Below are 19,141 nucleotides of genomic sequence, written 5' to 3'. Positions count from 1 at the left end.
GTAAGTATCTGTGTTTTCCAGTGGTCAGTACACACCCAGAGAGAGGGGTGTCTACACACAGGTTGAGAGCCACTGGTACAGACACGGTGCTCAGATGCTTGCTCAGCATTAGTTACTATTGATGATGATGATCATTTCCCTCTATAAACCACTGAAAGGTGCTAAACTGGGCTGCAAGGGTTCGAAAGACCCTCCCACTACCTTCCCTGCTTCTTCCATACAGCCTCTACCCAACAGCTAATTATGAGTTACATGCTAATGATCTAGTAAAAGCTTCCTCAAATTACAGAGCTTAAATATCTGCCCCTGAAGAAAGCTGGATCCTCAAGCCTCTTCCTTTCATGTCCTGAGATCCAGGCGCTTCGCTTTCTGGACTCTTTGACTTGTTTCTAATTTATTAGTCCAGGACATCTCCCACATGAACAAATGCTTGGTTCTTAACAGTCGCTATGACAGTTAAATACAATTAAATAAACTAGTTAAAAGTCAACTAGACTTCAAAAGACACTTAAGGTACAAGCCAAGAAGGAAAAGACAGTGTGCCTTGGGCTTCTATGTAAGATACCAGAAACAAAAGTAAAAAACATGGATAAATAGAATATTTAGACTTAACAAAGAATGAATGGTAAGAGACAAAGAGAAAGTCTAATGGTGGGGCTTTGGGATGGTATAGATAGAAACAGGTTGTCTACAAAAAAATACATATAATTGCCCAGTCTAGTCATAGGAATTGAGAATCACAGTTACTAGAGTAACAGGCATGGGCCACATCTTGTTTAACCTGAAGACTATAAGGAATGGTAGAACCAAAGCACTCATGCCAGTGACACACAGCTTGGCCTTCCATTCAACATGGTTCACTCAGGAATTTCCTATCTCCTTTTTTAACCTCGGTAGATTGTGGGTGGTATATGTACACGTTCGCAACAGTGCACACACATGTGCATACAGGGACACATGCATAGAGTCTCCCTACAGACATAGAGGCTGGGGGTCAGTGCTGGTCTCTCCTCACCCCCTCTACCATCCTTCCTGAGATAAGAGCTTGCATTACAGCTGCAGCTGGTCAAGGAGCTTAGGACCCCCTCCTGACTTGGCCACCAGAGCAGTGGGCTTGGACTTTCACTGTGTGGTGCGGGGATCTGCGATCAGTTTTCTCATGCTTGGTTAGGCAGTCAGGTAGGTGGATCACACAGGCACTGTCAGCTTAGGATAAGTCTGACTTGGAGGGGAGTTGCCTCAAAGAGGCAACTTGTACCTCACAAAAGGACCGTCTTTCTTGCTTGGCCTTCTTTCAATACACAGTGTATCTATCGCCGATTATCTCAAAAGTGTTTCTTTTAAAGTGGTCTCTCTTCCCCACTTTCCCAAGTAAGTAGCACCATATTGTGAAACTCATAAAAGCCCTGGCCTATGCCTAATGGTGGGGCTGCACCTACACAAATTCAAAGATCATAGTTAGGAAGGGCTTCACTAAACCATCTCAACATTCTGCTCCAGGAAAAAAATATATAAAATGATGTACATTTTTAGAGTAATCCATGTTTCCTTTTACCAATAGACCCCCAGCCTGGTCTGCATAAAACACATACGTTACTCTGAAATCTAGTATCTAAACTTAATACACCAAACCACACAGGCTTAAAAACTCTATGTAACTCATATATTTGAAAAGGGGGGAGAGGCAATGTGGACAGTATTGCTGCACTGACTAGGAGTCAGATTTAAAAAAACAACCAACCTCCATCTCTGCTACTCTTCAGCTAAATGGCTTTGTGATGCTGTGTGTTGTCTCTTTAATGGTTGGTTCGGTGGGGATAATAGCTGCATGTTGCGCATCCGTTAACTGAGATAATACACAGCACCAAATACCTACAGTCAGCAGTTCAAGAGTAAACAATGTTCTCTACAAACTGGCATCACTTCTGACAGGCACTGATGGTTGTGTAAGATAGCACACATGAGCCCTACGCTTGTGAGATAGGAATAGTATTCTTTCCAAGGAGCCTGTAGTCTCCGGTTCTGGAGATTACAGACATCTGTTAATAACCACCTCTGACTCTGTTATTTCTAGAACTTTTACTATTTGCATTGGCAGTTCTGTGGAAGGTAATAAAACAGCAAAAACAAAAATACCAAAAGCAACCTGCTAATTTCCATACAAAATAGCCTCGAGGTGCATTGCTGTACATATAATTTCAATTATTAGGAAAAATAAGCCCAGGGGAAGGTCCGTAACACAGCATCAAAGAGAACTAACTAGTCATACCATTTGCAGTGGCTGCCTCACACAGCAAGTAGTGTTTTCTGAATCCTAGGAGTAAACTACCAGTTGGTATAGTCTGGACAACCCAGCCCTGACAAAAGTTAGGCTGAGACCACAAAGAGCTGGACTGAAAAGTAAAATCTTAAACCTGTTGCTTGGGCTCACTTCTTCTCGACCCTCAATGTTCCCTGCTGAGACATCCTCAGTCCTTAGCACTGATACTCTGAGGAGTCCTGGGGAAAACAGCAGATTGTCAAAGTTCCAGAACCTTCTCCAGGCATGTTATGTATGCCACAGTAATTCCCCCAAACCTAACTCCTCTTCATGGGAACGGGTGTGAGCTTGAAAGGGCAGTTAATTGTGAAGGATTTACGAAGCGATTCCTTTGTGCCAGCCATTTGGTACTGAATTTAAAAAGCAGAAATGCGTAAGACATGCAAACTACAGTGGTCTAATGAGATGTCTGCTAATTACAGAATTCAGAAAGTGAGCCTGCCTCTGCCTGGTTGTGGGAAAGCTCAGAAGCCAGAAGAATGAGGGCCTACAGAAGAAGGAAAGAGGCAGCAGTGATGTGCGGACTGGAGAGAGCAGGGCGAGGGTGTGGCCTGTGGAGCACAGCAGGGCAAGCATGCCACCCTGGGGAGATGAGCCGTGTGTATCCTAAAGGGAGCAGAATATGAAAGGGCAATTTGGCAGAAATAATTTAAGATGGTCAAAAACAGGTGCTGTCTCTCTGATAACTGAAGTTCCTTTGGGAAGTGTGTTATCCTTACAAAAAAAGCCCTTCAGTTCTGCAGTTTATGAGAAAGTCTGAAGGCTGGATGGTGTTGTAAGAACAAGAGTGAAAGCTGGGCATGGCTGTCTGCGCCTGGAACCTGCTGGGAAAGGTGAGGCAGAAGATTCCAGGGTCAAGATGAGTCTGGGCTACAATAGTATAAATCAGTTTCCTGGCCTGTCTCAAAACCACTGCTGAGCGTAAGTGCAAGAGACACACACACACACCAACCACCACCACCAACAACAACCACCACCACCTTAGCCAAGTATAGTGACTCACACCTGTAATGCCAACACTCGTGAGGCTAAGGCACAATCTCAAGGATATAAGGACAGCCTGGGCTATCGTGTAAGTTTTGGCGGTTCTGTGGATGGTAATTGAACAACCAAAATGAAAATACAAAAAGCAACCTGCTAATTTCCATACAAAATAGTTTGAGTTCCTCTCATTAAAAGAAAAAACAAAAAGAAACTTCATGTTTGAAATCTAAACAGATCATCGAAGGGCCTGGGAATGTTGGGTGGCTTTCTAAATAACCCCTTGGCTAAAGCAGAAAAAGAAAACTCCAACTCCGAGTGGCTGGCCATGGAGCCCCCACTTGTGTTTATCCAGCTGTGCTGTATGCAGACTTATGAGCCACAGACTTGACAGAACTTGGCTCATAATGTCAACTGAGTTTGGGTGGGTTTCTCTCATTTCTTGAGAAAAAAAAGTGCATTTATTAATTCCCTTGATGCCTGAAGTCAGAGATTTGTTGTGTTTGGTCAGGGGCCTGAAATATGATTTGAGGGTCACAACATTTCATGTTTTCCATAAGTTGCAATGTTAAGCACTCAAAATGTCTCCTAAGCACAAATGTTCAATAGAGTCCATTTAGAAAACCAGCTGACAAAGGTCTGAGGTCCTCATGCTCTCTCTGCACCAATGCATTCCCAAATCCAAAGTAAAAGGATCCAGTTACAATAACAAGCAACACTTCCTGGAGCTCCAGACCTTGTTGTGAGTTGTAGAGCTGGTGAGCTCCATACTAAGCCACTGCTGCGCTCCTGACCAATGCTGAGCACTGCCCCTTCCAGCTCCTTTCTGTTGGCCTGAAAAATGAGACAGAAATCCAGCACCTGACTCTAACTGCAGCCTTGGAAGCTGCTTCAAGCCAAGCCTAACATGTAAACAGCAGACAGAGAGCTCAGCAGCCATGTTCTGTGGTACAGTTGTTCCATGGAAATGTTTTAAGAGGAGGCTTCGAAGGACCGGGCCACCCAAAGCCACGTGGAACACCCCAAATGTCTTTACAAGCATGCCCCAATACTGCGTATGCCTTTCCACTCAAGCTGACATCTGGAGCCTCAGAAAACTACCATGTTTGTGGTTATGGAATGGCTGAATATCAACTATTTTGTGAAACTCAAATCATCTACTAGAATATTTTGCCAGTTCTTTTTAAAGTCCTTATTATGCAAAGCCCATACTGGCCTCAGTCTTGTGATTCCCCTGCTTCAGACTTTTGAAAAACAGAAGGCAGGTCAGCAGCCCCGTGATTAGTTATTGTCCATATTATTAGTATTGATGATCTAACTGCCTTTTTGTTTGTTACTTGTTTGTTTATTTTACATCATAGAAATGTTGGAAAGTAGGCTTTGGGAAGAGAGCATCAAGACCTACAGAAAGACAAAAGAAATGTGTTAAGCAAAGTCAACCTTCTAGGAAGGCATTTCTCTCTCTCTCTCTCTCTCTCTCTCTCTCTCTCTCTCTCTCTCTCTCTCTCTCTCTCTCTCTCTTAAGATTTACTTATTTTATATATAGGAGTATGCTGTAGCTCTCTTCAATTGGATCCCATTACAGATGGTTGTGAGCCACCATGTGGTTGCTGAGAATTGAACTCATGACCTCTGGAAGAGCAGCAGTCAGTGCTCTTAACTGCTGAGCAGTCTCTCCAGCCCCCAGGCATTTTCAAATAACTAGTAACAACAACTCCCTTTCTCATTCATCCCAGACTCTGCTATTGTCATCAATAATACATGGACATTTTTCTACAGACAAGAAGAAGCAAGAAAAACAGAAACTGCTGGCTTCCTATGGGAAAGAAAGGGAGAATGACCAATTTATACAACCCAGCATCCTTGTCAAAGGGATGGCCCTGGATGAGGTGGCCTCTTGCCTCTCTTCTGGCTCCAGCACTCACACACTATTAGAATTTGGCAACAGACTTTCTTCTACCTATATCCTCTTGAATTTTATATCATCATCTTGCCAGCTTCATAAATAATTTATAATCTGTAGGAACAACCATTAACTGTCATTGGACCCAGCTGGAAAAGAAAAGGTCCAACTGCTCACTATATATAGCACATGCTTTGCAGAATGTGCATTTGCTAAGCCTCCCACACACCCTAGAATCTCTCATTCTCTCTTGACTGCCATGATACCCACCCATACCTGAACTCCATTCCTCTTCTCCAATTGGATGTCAGATAATTGGTCAAGCATTTGTTTCTCTTAAAACAAACACACATCAAAAGCACACGCACATCACAAGGCATGCTTTAGTTCTTCAAATTTTATTGTATTCTTTCTGTTCTTGTTTTGGTTTGGTTGTTAATGATGTTGTTTTGGTTTGGTGGTGGTGGTGGTGGGTGGGTTTGGTTTTTTAGAGAAAAAAAAACAAATTAATTTCTTCCAATGGAAATGAGATTTTAAATTAGCAGAGTTAGATTATAAATGTGTTTATGTGTCCCACACAATACTTTCCAAATATGTGAATTTAACATTGCCAAAATTTTCATAAGGGAAAATTTCACTTCAAATCTAGATGTCTGTTTTCTTTTCCAACACTGAATTTAAGCCACGGTGACCCTCGCTTCTCTCTTCGGAGCTAGTGTGGTGTGTGCTTGTGGGGTGACCGCAGCAGAAGGATATGAGTGTCGTCCTTTCGGCTACTCTTTCTGGCTCTGACATTTAATTTAGGTGCCCCTCATGGACTCCTTTACCATCCTCTGTGTGCGGTGGTTAGGGGAGCGGACATTACCTGAATATATGTCTGTGCACTGTGTGTACATGCCTTTGGAAGCCAGAAGAGGGTATCAACCGGAACCCCCTGGGACTAGAGTTACTAGTACTCTCAACACAAGTCCAGCCCTTCCTTCCTTTACAACCTTAGCACACACACCATCAATGATGCAACCCAAAAATTGTGTAAATCAGCCAATATGATGATAAATCATTGAGATGAGCTATTTGTAAGTAAATATTTCTTATTAACATCATGGCAATATTAAGTTGAGCATGTTACTAACTCTAATAATGTGTAAGTATGAGATTTGGATTAGGCAAATGTATTTTTCAAGACATGCTACTACTGGTTTAAATTTGGACAATCATAAAACTGTTTGAGATCTAGGAAATTGACATTATAACGTTACTTAATCTTGCACCCTCCTTGCTGAAATAGTTTCTGCATTTGCCTCACCAGATCAGGCATTTAAAAAACCTTGATATCTTCCTTCATGGAAAGGGCATCATAGCTAATTAGATAAAGCCCTTGGTCCTCAGTCTCTGAGCTCTACCATGGATTCAAAGGCCTCTTGTCAAATAAGGATAAGATATGCTTCGCGGAATATTACATGAAATAGCAGACATCTTGATTCAGGAGGCAGCAGTAAAATATAGAACAGCCAGGTGTAATGATACATGTCCTTCACCCCAGCTCTTCAAAGTCAGAGGCAGGTGAATCTCTAATTGTAGACCAGGTCAGCCTGGTCTACAAACTGAGTTCCAGGACAGTTGGGGCTGTTATACAGAGAAACGCTGCCTCATTTGTTCCAGCAGTGAAGAGTGAGCACCATAGAGTACCATCCAAGTGGCCACTGTGCTTATGAAACACAGAATAGGAAATAGTGAGCTCAGACACAGACCCATCCCTAGCTACCAGAACTGTTTACTCAGGCAAGATAACCCAACGGGTGGGCTCTGGGGGAAATAAGGACATGGAAAAGAACCATATTCTGCTGCAGCTGAAGGCATAGACATCCAGAAAGAGCTGACATCCCTTCCTCCAGCATAGTGTCTTCTATCAATAGAGCCAAGGTCTGGGAGTGTTTCTGATGACACAAGTTTTCCCACCCATCGCAAATCCATCGCCCCTAAATCCTGAGATCCAGGTACAGGTTTCCAAATTTAGAATATCCATATTCTGCATTCTACCACCAAAAGAAAATCATTATCAACTCTTCAATCCAACATCAACAGCCCAGCTACAAGTCTTGCTCTATGCTGTAGAAGAAATACACTTCCAACATCCTCAGAGCAAGCACTGTTTCTCTCACCTGTCCTCAAGACACAAAGGTCCTTGCCACAAGGGTTTCTTTTATAAATAGCATTTCCCACAACTGGTCTACCAGTCCTACATATAAATGCTCAGCCTCACAGAAACAACCTCACAAATGACTATGTTATAGTATGTCAATGATATAGAAACATTTTTCCCCAAAAAAATTTCTGCAAAGCTACAAGTAGATTGGGTGTTGTCTCTCGGCCCTCCAGAAATGACCACCCTATGGAGAATGACTGAACACTGAGAACTTTAGCCCAGGAAGTCATTGAGCAATGGACACTCTGTGCGACCCCAGGTCAGGCTGCTTCTCTCTGGAGCTGAGGTTTCTGAGGAGTCTTGTCTAAGTTACCCTGGGTCTTTCACTCTTTTAAAGTCTCCAAGGCTTCAGCCTGCTGCCACTCAATAAATATTGTATCCGAATGGCTTTTCAGAGTTTTAAATTATGCACAAGCCCAATGTTCAATATAAGGACAGGCCAGAGAAGCCTGGCATAAGTGACTGTCCCTCTGGGGTTAAATTTGCTTTTGATGTGATGATGGTGGTGAAAGTGGGGGTGATGCTCATGGTGGTTGTAGTGAATGATTCAAGTGCAAAGATGGTCAGATGCGTTTAGACTCTCAACATGTCATAATCCTCCCTAACCAAATCCTCTGTATTGTTAAATCACAAAATCCTCTGAAGATTACTGAATATTTTTCTTTGATGTCACCTGCCCCCCTCTCTCTTCCAGACCACTAGTTTGGCTCTTTAAGAGAGACTGTTCTGTGCCTCCAATTGACTCAAACCCTTTTGAGGAGGGAGGTGACCAGACACGCAGAGAAACAATTGACCAAAGACTTGTCATGAACTACTTTAAGTAACAGGACAGAAGGCTTTATCATACCATCCTCAACTTTAATTTAAAAAAAAAAAAAAAAAGTCTTGCTGTCATGGTAATTCATGCTTAGATTTCTAACACTTGGGGGCAGACACAAGAAGCAGGCTCTGCCTGACCAGCCTCCAATATAGCAAGCTCAAGCTAATGTGGACTAAATAGTGAAACTCTGCTTCAGAGCTTTTCTATTAAAAAGAAAGATCAGATGATAATTATTTTCAGCCTATGTTAATACAATATAGGGGCAACTAGCCTCACATGTGGCTGTTCAATTATAAGTTAATGAAAATTAAACTAGATTATAGAGGAAGAGAGAACTCAGCAACAAGAGCCCTTGTTGCTCTTGCAAAGGACCTGAATCATTGCCAGCATCCACATGGTGGCTCACAACTATCTATAACTCTAGCATCAGGGGATCCAACACCCTCTTCTGACCTCCACTGGTACCAAGCATGCACATGGTGCATATACGTACATGCAGGTAAAACATTCAAGTGTGAATTTTATTATAAGCATCTAATAAAAATAGATAACTTTAATATAAAGTTAAACTAAATTTTCAGTTCTGCAGTTGTACTAGACTTGTTCAATAGCAGTCTGCACATGGCTAGTGACTGACGTATCTGACAGTAGGAGAATACTTACATCATCACTAAAAATCCTATCTGCCGGAGACACACTATGTTTGAGGCTGATATTACACTATGATAAGAGGGTTTAACCAGTACTAAGAAGTTGTCCTTGAGATCACTACTGATTACAATGAGCATTTCTCAATCCTGACCCATCACACAGCAGCTATAGGTACTGGGTTGAAAACAACAGCCAAGACACCCACTCAGGAAGCTGTTGTGAAGGTAAACATTTACCTATGAACTATAACCAGAAGAAAAATACATGGAGTTACACAACTTCAATTATGAAATCATTGTGACAGTTACAATGAGGCTAGCAGCAAGGCCCACACACAAGATAACATAAACATTCTCAAACACAAGTAAAGGCAAAAGAAAAAATCTCAAAATGGCTCCCAGTTCCAGTTTGAGAAATGAAGGCAGCACACAGCTTAGCTTCCAATGTTCTCCACTCTTAGAATGTGAAAATAACTTCCTACTTGCTTTTCTTGCCGTTGTTAAGATAAGGATGTAGCTCAGGCTGGCCTCAAACTTGTAACATAGCTGAGGAGAACCTTGAACTCCTGTCACTGCAGTCTCCTACTTGCTCTTAATGATGTCTGTGTGATTTCATCATGTATTGTATGCACATTGTACATGGAACTGTGCTACAGAAGGACATTCCCATACAAGTATATACTGCATGTTGGGCTACTTGCTTTTTTAACACCTAACTTAATCATGGCTAAGATTAAGAATTAAAGAACTAGAAGGATTGTTCAGTGGTCTTAGCTGAACAAAACTACTCATACAGAGGAGCAGGGTTCAATTTTCAGCATCTAAATAGCATGGCTCACAACCAACCCTCACTCTCCAAGGGCTCTGAGGTCTTCTACTGACCTCTTAGAGAACCTGCACCTGCACATAATCTACACACAAACACACACACACACATACACACACATACACATGCACATGCACATATCTTCTCTCTCTCTCTCTCTCTCTCTCTCTCTCTCTCTCTCTCTCTCTCTCTATTTTTTTTTTTAAATTCTAACAGGATTAAATAATAGAAGACTAGCCTGGCTGACACTTGGGGAAATCAAAGTATTTGAATAAACGCAAAACCTCAAGAAGGCTAACCTAACAGTTCATACTGTGGCCCTAGCTTTCATCTACATGTAATGAAACAGCTTTCCCTTCCCATCCAAAGCAGAGAATCTCTAAGAAAGAACTGACAGAACATAGCCAGGCATGGTACTGGAAACCTATAGTTCTAACACTTACAGTTAGTGGAACACACGAAGACAGAGGAGTCAGGAGTTCAAGACCAACCTGGGCTACAAGACATTCTATCTCACAAGCAAAACAAAACAAAAATAGAAATAAAAACAAAACCCTTTAATGCTGCTGCCTTTACAAGATGGGTTTTGTTCGTTTGTTTTGTTTGTTTTATATCTAGAATTCCAGGTCCCTCTATTCTGGGCTAACCTAAAAGAAGTCAAACAAATAGGATCCTTTTATCTTTAAATCTTGAATCAAAAAATACAGCAACAATAAAACAAAAGGCCTGATAACCATTTGCATTAGGTATAATATATATAATAATCTAAGCGCATCTGAATCCAGGACAAACCACTCATCTCAAAAGCAATGTTTTCCCCATTCAGTCACATTGAAAGAAGCCATGTACAATGCAGGCTTAGCATGGGGGACAGGAGCAGAAGCTGAAAGGGACAGCTGTGCTAAGTACAAGGTCCTTTTTCCAAAGCTATGATGAACAGAGTTTGGGCACTTTGGCTTAAGAGGTATTGAAAGACTGAGATATTACAAAAATAGGCATAGCCTAAATATTTGATTTTGCTTCAAACCATATATCAGGTATTCACTTGTGAGGGTTTTGTTTGTTTTGTTTTGTTTTGATAAAGGGCCAAAGCTTTTTTTTTTTTTTAATCAAAGAGGAATTAAAACAAGTCTGCTCAGGTTACACTTTCAATAGTGACATCTTTTGTGATTTCACTTATTTTGCTTTTTTTAAAAAAAATGTATTTTATTTAGTGGTACATGCCCTTCTTTAACTCCAGCATTAGGAAGGTATATGCAGGTACCTTGAACTTTGTGAGTTTAAGGCCAACTGGTCTACATGGTGAGTTCCAAGACAGCCAGGGTTATGTAGAGTTCCAGGCTCCAAATAGATATAAAGAAATATGTATAAGAAGAGGCAATGAGAGAGAGAAAAGTACCATTAATCACTGAGCATCTCCCTAGCTCCAGGACTGTGCATAAACCCAATCTTTCCTCCATCTTTTTATAAATACCTTGACTATAATAAACTCTCGAGTTTTATTTTAGAAAATTCTTAACCTTACCAAATCTTTCCAACACATCTAATTTAGTCAATTTTCACACATATATTTTAGAGATTTACTGAACATGAAATTAAACCATGCATACATTATAACTTCTACAACTAGTATAAACAGGTTTAAAACAGACAACTGGTCTACCCATAATACAACTGTGAGTGCAGAGACTCACTTGTTGCCCTCAGCTAAACAACTGTTACCAGTATACTGGTCAAAAACAATGTTGTTGTGGACTCCAGAGTGTTCTGTGGAGAGGATGGGCAGTATAAAACAGCCAGAAGAATCAAAGAACATTCCCTCCAGATTTTGATACATTCCTCGTCTCTGTGTAGGCTGCTTCTGTCCCTACCTTAAAACAACAAAATAGTCGCACAGGACAGCCCAAAAGGAAAGAAAGTTGGTGGTTAGCTTTCAAGTTCTGTTCAAATCCCATAGTTTAAGAAGGAAAATGAAATAAGTGCCCCCCACAAAGATTATAGGAGCCAAATTCCCATATTTACCCAAGTGAAAAGCAAGAATTGACTACCAGTGACTATAGCACAAGGCCCTCCTAGTCATGGAAGCTGGGCATCGTTGTTGAGTCTCAGCCTTTTCTTTTCAGATGCATTTTAAGTTAGTCAAAACAGTATAGAACACAAGGCTAGACTCACAGAAGAGTCTTGGGCACCATACTGATTGAAGAAGCCTGTCAGCGTGAGTTAAAATGTGAGTCTTGATAATTCAGCAATACCTGTAGCCAAAGACAGACCTTGGATCTGGCATGGCTGTGGTAAAAGAGTAAAAAGAAATATGATCTGGGATTCTCTCTCTCTCCCTTTTTGCCTGGTGTCAGCAGCTGGGGTACAATGCTTGCTGACTTAAAAAGTGCAGGAAACAGGAAAAGCCAGTGAAGAACAAGAACAGCTCTGCGAGGAGAAGGTTGTCCATTGTAGATAAGATAGGGACTCATGAAACCCATCACTGGCTGAGGAGCTGTGGCAGTTAATGGCTGCTGAAGAACAGCCATTTTTTTATTTTCAGTAAACAGCCTCACATTCATGATCATATGAGCAAACTTAATTAAACTCAGTGGATTTTTTGTTTGTTTGTTTGGTTGGTTGGTTTTTTTGAAAAAGGTGTATTTATTTATTATATGTAAGTACACTGTAGCTGTCTTCAGACACACTAGAAGAGGGCATCAGATCTCAATACAGATGGTTGTGGTTGTTAGTATTTGAACTCAGGACCTCTGGAAGAGCAGTCAGTGCTCTTAACTGCTGAGCCATCTCTCCAGTCCTGTTTTTGTTTGTTTTGTTTTGGGGGATTGGGAGGTTGTTTTGTTTTTTTAAGACATGCAAGTAGGAGGGGGACTTGGTGAAGAGAAGTAGGGGAGTCTCCAGGGAGTAGAAGGGGATAGGACAGTAATGAGAAGAGGGTGAATAAATGTGATCAAAACATATTATATCAGTGTATGAAATTATCAGTATTTTAAAGAGAGATCTGACAATATTTAGCAACATTGCCAACTTCCACAATAAACCCCACTGCAGAATGCCAAAAGAACACCATCAACCCCACCTCTTTGGTTAGGATATAAAAACCCAATTTATAGTTACTGCTCAGCCATAGTGAGTCAACTATATGAACTGCTACAAGGCTCAGGAACCATGGTGGAAAGGGGAGTGTTAAAATTCTAAGAACCGGAGGAAGGAAGGAAGTCGTAGACTGCAGTCTTCCAAGCCTGATATGGCCACTACATGTATAAAGCCACAGCAGCCATACAATGGGTGCATACAATGGGGTCCCTTGAGACCCTGTCATGTAGGGTAAGGGGCTCAGAAAGTGTCTCCTCCAAGAATTTATAGTCAGTTAATTGTTGATTAGGGGTGGGGAGGATGGGTGCAGGGGTTCTTCAATGATGTAGACAAGCAAGGTGCCCAAGCTGCTATAAATAACTCTTCATGTGTGTCTCTATAAGCAATGTGAATAAAACCCATTGGGTTATCAAACACAAAAGCAAAAAGAGTTTGTTGTCCAGTATAAAGTAGCCAGTCCTAAAACTATATACATAGAAACAACAAAATCAGACCCAGCAGGTCATATTTACCTTGTACACACAGAAATACGGATGTGTAATGATAGCAACCAGGGAAGGTGAGGTGAGCAATTTGCCCGGGACAACATTTAGAAGAAGATAGAAGAAAGGGAAAGTGATGTCATCATTTTCATTAACAATGATATAACAATAGAACTCTTTTAAAAACACACACACACACACACACACACACACACACGACAGGAGAAGAAAATAGTAAGGTGGGTGGGAAGAGAACTGGGCTTGGGAGGCACAAAGGCAGGATTTGACCAAAATGCACTATAGACATACGTGAAAATGTCATAATTCAACACATCGCTATGTATAATCAACATATGCTAAATAAACCTTTTTTCAAAACCCAGTTCAGTTGCAGCTCTCAGTCACCCATCTTAAAAACCTAGCTTTAAGCTGAACTCTAGACAGCAAACCATTTATTTAGTCATTTCAAAAGCTGAAACCTTAACTGTCTGCCTTAAGAACCATAAAATGCCTGAGATTTTAAGTTTCACAATGAGGCAAATCTGACTACCAACAATCACAAAACTTTCTTAGAGGGTTTAAAGATGATTATGTGTTTTGGCTACAAACTGCAGCCAACATTCCCTCAGGGAGAGGTGACTAAGGCTGTTTTGTGGTGGGAAGAAACTGAAAACAAAGAGATATATATGTAAGTAGCAGATACAGAAGCTAGGCCAAGGGACTAGGCTCAGACTGCTGGGGCACACACAGCTCAAAGGACACATATCAGAGATAGGGAGAAAAGATGTTAATTAAGGGTGAGGAGATGCCAAGATGAATCGGCCTGCTTTAATGACCTTTCTAAGAATCTCTCCAGGATTTCAAAAACAGCCTCTGGCCGGGTAAAGATATCATTTGAGCAATTATCCTAAAATCTCTTGGGCAAAGAAACTAATCCAGAGCCTCAACATCGCTCAATACTGAGACCTGACCTACAGCAAGGAATTCATGGCTGGTACTGCCTACCTGGTTTAAAAAGCTCACGACGAGGAAAGCCATAGGTCTTAGGCGGGGAACCCATGACTGTTGTTTTGCTCAATGGACAGTGTCAAACTGTCTTCCAAATGTTTGTTCATACCCACTGATTCGTGCTACTCTCAGACTAGGTCAGTTCTGTTTGCAATGAGCGAAGGTTAACACAGAGACTCATGATTCTTCAAAGTGCTAAGATTAAGTATTTGTTGAGAGCTCAGCTCAGAATGAGACACCTCTATGACCCACTCCAAATCCTAGGAAAAATCGAAGATGGAGTGGAAAGATCGTATGTGTTGGAAGATAAAGAGATATTATCAAAGTGTCTTCTAAACATGACATGGCTGCTGTAGTCATGAGCTAACATACCACATAGAGAAAACTCATGACCAGATCTTTAAGTTGTATTTTACTCAAAGAGTTGGCAACCTGTTTGTCTCATCGAAAGCCAGCAAATTACAGAGAGGAAAGTAAAGGCTCTCAATCATTCTAAACTGGACTAATTTAAAAGAAAAATGTGATTTGAGGCTGGAGAGGCTGACTTCTCTTCAGAGGTCCTGAGTTCAATTCCCAGCAACCACATGGTGGCTCACAACCATCTGTAATGGGATTTGATGCCCTCTTCTGGTGTGTCTGAAGACAGCGACAGTGAGCTCATATGCATTAAATAAGTAAATAAATAAATAAATAAATAAGTGGTTTCTCTGTAAATAGGTAAATCCAGTTTTAAATGAACATTATCCATTCAAGAGCAAATACATGAGAGTTCCATTCCAAAGATCTAAACACAAAATTACAGAGAATTTCTGGTATGCACTTCCTTCTTTTCAGAATCTCATTTTTATAAAAGTTTGATGTCTGTCCTTCATGAAATGGTTAAAAAAATTTTTTTAGAAATTGGTCAATTTGCCCGAGCACTGTTTTAGCAACCCAAGTAGCTCAGTGTCATAAAATACTCAGATTTCTTTATTGTATGGGGTTGAAAAGCACCCAAAAGAAGAAATAATGTGATTTCATCCAGGTTTTCTTAAGAGGCAAGGACTTGAGGCCAAGTCTTACATGACCAGCTGTGTGTGGTGTGGTAGAGGGGTGAAACTGGAAGGAGAGTCTGGAACAGTGATTGGGAAGCCAGTGGCACCTACAACCTGAGGTCATCGTGGGACGCCCCAGATGCAGGTGTTCTGTACCTCAGAACTGCTCAACTTACTGACTGAAGGGAAAGTCTCAAACCAACCATCTTCCACGCCCTCAGTCATAGATTCCCTTTGGAATGGCAATTCCTTGCACATCAGACATGCACATAAGTCAGAAAAGCTAAGCCTGGGGTCATCAGCACAGCTATAAGTCTACACCTACCTGAGGTTCACACAGCAACGAAGTTAAGTTGCATGAAAGCAGGGTCCACACGAGTTCACTGCAAGTCTTAGATCACACACTTGGAGCAGGTGGTTTCACTTCTTCAGCCAATATTTATAGGAAAGGCAGGTACACAACAGAGACCCTTTTCTTACGGCTGGCACTCAGACAAAGAATGCATGACTGTGCCCAAGAGTAAGCCAATCACATGGCCAATGTGATGTGGGCTTGCTTTTTACTGGTCACATCAATATTTAATAAACCCTTGTTATTTGTTTACAGATTTATTTGTTCATTTGTTTATGTGATTTTGGGGGGAGACAGTCTCATTCTGTAGCTCAGGCTAGCCTCTAACTCACAATTATTCCCCTGCCTCATTCTATAGGTACATACTATAGGAATACTACCATGCACAACTATTCATCAGTATCCTCAAACAGATAAAGGAATCTAAGAGTATGAACACACATTACGACCTATATGAGTGGGAACATATATAAAGGTTGCATTTCTATATGTTTTTATATATTTGCATATATATAGTATTTATAAGTACAACATATATAAATGTTGCAATCAACCACTACTGTGAGAAGTCAAAGAAAGAAATTGCCCAAAGCCTCTAAACAACCTGAGGTTTACGACAAAGGTTCATGATAAACAGAAGGACCGAGCAGGAATCAAAAGTATGTTAAGTAGAAACTAGGGGCCTATACACTTCCAGGACTGTCCCCATTGGAGTAATGAGGTGACAGTCTAGATGTGAACCCAGCCTTCAGCACAAATCTGTTACTACTTTAGCATTCACTTACTCCTCCCCCCACCAACTACATTTTCATTGTAGACCTCCAGGTATCATTGTAAGCACGGATAAGTGAGCTAAATCATTTAATCTGTAACTCTTTAAGAGAAGGCCTGTTACTGTTCTACAAAGGAAATAAGTAACACCCCTAAGGTCAAGAGTTCAGCAAACTCAGCTGGAGCATCCTGGTTTCTTCCCCCAAACTATTCAGAGGGGCTGCCTCTTGGCAGGGGCAGAGGGAAGGGAAGGAAACAGACATTTGCTTTTAGGATGGACTGGCTGGGAAAGGTCTGCTTTGGAAACTTCCCAAGGAAAATAATTCTGTCAAGCAGCTGGATATCCTAATGACCTCACAAACATTTCCCATAAAGTCCCAAGCTGGGGCCAACAAGGAGTACAGAAGGTCTTGCAGAAGGTCACCGCATCACCGGGGTATGGCGCGGCTGGAAGCTCACCCTGACATGAGAACCATAGGCGTGATCACCCTCAGTTCACTCTGGCTGCTCCTATTCCTTTAGCTCTCCTCGCTACTGCCATCGCCCCACCATGATCAGCTGCAATCACAACAGGCCTAAAAAAATCGCTACAAACTAAGCTTTTTCTTTTCTTTTTTTTTTTTTTTTCTTTTTTAAAGATTTATTTACTTTATCTATGTGAGTACACTGTGGCTGTTTTCAGACACACCAGAAGAGGGCATTGAATCCCATTACAGATGGTTGTGAGCCACCATGTGGTTGCTGGGAATTGAACTCTGGACCTCAGGAGGAACTTTTCGCTCTTTTTTCTTCAAGGCGTTTCAGTCTGTCTGTGGTGGGCTGTTATCCAGTCCTAATGAGGCCAGCGCATCGTAGCCATGACGAAGGCTGACAGGAATCCGAAAGCCTATCCCCCTCACAGATGCCCACCTCACCAAGAAACTGCTGCACCTTGTTCTGTGACTACCAGCAGCTTCAGAAAGGAGCCAACGAAGCCACCAAAACTCTCAACAGAGGCATCTCTGCGTTCATTGTGATGGCAGCAGACGCTAAGCCCTTGGAGATCACCCTGAACCTCCCTCTGCTGTGTGAAGACAAGAATGTCCCCGACAAATCTGTACGCTCCAAGCAGGCTTTAGGACAGGCTTGTGGAGTCTCCAGGCTGGCCATCGCCTGTTCTGCTACCATCAAAGAACTCTCTCATTTAAGCAGCAGATCCGGTCCACTCAGCAGTCTATTGAAAGACTCTTGGTATAGGCTGTGGCCTCTACCCTTTGTCTGCCTCCACCCTGTGTCTGTGTATCATATTGTCTGTTAGCATGTGCTGTTTTCAGCCAGTTTCTACTATATTGTATTACACCTGATTTGTGTATTTTATTTCATTTTATTTTTGTTTTTCACCATCTCCTTGTCCTCTTCTACCATTTTTTTTTTTTTTTTTTTTTTTTTAGTCTTCGTTTTAAAAAAAATAAACAAAATGATAGCTAAGACAAGTGAAGGGCAGAATTGTCACAATTTAAGAACAGGAAGAACCAGGAGAAACTAAGCCAGGGACAGTGTATACTTTCATCTGCACACTTCTTCCACTGCTCAGGGTAAGATGACAGTAACACTGGTCCCTTGTGCCTTTGATATAAGAGCTCCATAAATGTTAGTGTAACTGAGGTCACTGAGAAACTTTATTTGGGTAGCAGTTCCCCTGACCCCCCGCTCCTATCATTTGAAAAATTTGATAATGTTAGGCCTATGTCTGGGTGCCATTTGTTAATGTCATGTGTGTTTTGTATGCATCTAACATTATATTCTCCCATATCTGAGGCAGTAACAGCTCAAAGGGATTCTGTGGGAAGTCGAGGCTATTTGGGTGGAAGTCACAGCAGAGACAGTGCTAGCAGGAAACACCCTCTCCTTGGTGAATGGGGATTTCTTGTGGAGCCCTTTTGACACCCGTGTTGGGATCCCTTGTCCTGTTCCTCCAACAACATGGGACGGGTGTGTTCTCCCTCACATGAAGAAAGTGGAAACACGTTCATTGTTGAGCATCCTAATAAATATGTTCATATTTCGTTTTAAATGAAATTTGGCAGTTATGCCTGATTTTCAGTTTCATCAGCTAATATTTTAAATAAAATGCTTAGCATTTCTATGTAAAAAGAAAAGAAAAAAAAGGAAGAAAGGTGAAAAAACAAAGGCCCTAAATTTCAATTCAAGATTCTTGAATGAGAAATGAACTTTTGCTGAGTAAGTCAATCTCCTCCTTTTCCCCTCTTCCTTCCCTCCCTCTCCCTCTCTCTCACTCACTCACTCACAAACCTAATAATAATGGTAAGGACTCCTGGCTTCATAGAGGACTTAGGAGATTCAGTGTGGAGGACCTATGGTCAATTTGTCATTCAAAACAGTAGCTGCCTCTCCCTAAATGGCTCTCAAGCTTGGCCAAGTGGTTACTCTTTCCCTGAAGATTATCCATTCTTATTCTGATGAGCTTTCTGGAAGATTCTTTACACTGGCCAATGAAATTCGTGGGAAAGTGATCATCAAACTCAGCTCAGGATCCAGCATGTCTTTTCTCCTCTGCCACCAGATACAAAAGCCTGGGTTGCATGCTGGAATCAGTGTACAACAGACCAGTCCTCAAAGATAGGACGAATAGAACCTTGGAGGAGAAATAATTCTTTTCTGGGTAAGTCATCAAACCTGAGTCGCTAGGCCT

At 41.5% G+C, this 19,141-nt stretch overlaps 1 protein-coding gene and 1 pseudogene across 13 annotated transcripts in view; one reads left to right on the top strand and one right to left on the bottom strand.

Moving 5' to 3' along the window:
- The window catches only part of SEPTIN11 (septin 11), an 85,657-nt gene that overhangs the window by 59,198 nt on the left and 7,318 nt on the right, over positions 1-19,141 (bottom strand). The window lies entirely within an intron of this gene.
- LOC308432535 (NHP2-like protein 1) lies at positions 17,307-17,685 on the top strand (annotated as a pseudogene). The gene has a single exon. The product of its transcript is annotated as an NHP2-like protein 1 (transcript).

The sequence above is a fragment of the Micromys minutus genome, assembly GCF_963924665.1.
Source record: "Micromys minutus genome assembly, chromosome: 1".
Lineage (NCBI taxonomy): Eukaryota > Metazoa > Chordata > Mammalia > Rodentia > Muridae > Micromys > Micromys minutus.
The sequence above is the reverse complement of the archived record's forward strand: the minus strand, read 5'-3'. Positions and strand labels throughout refer to the sequence as shown.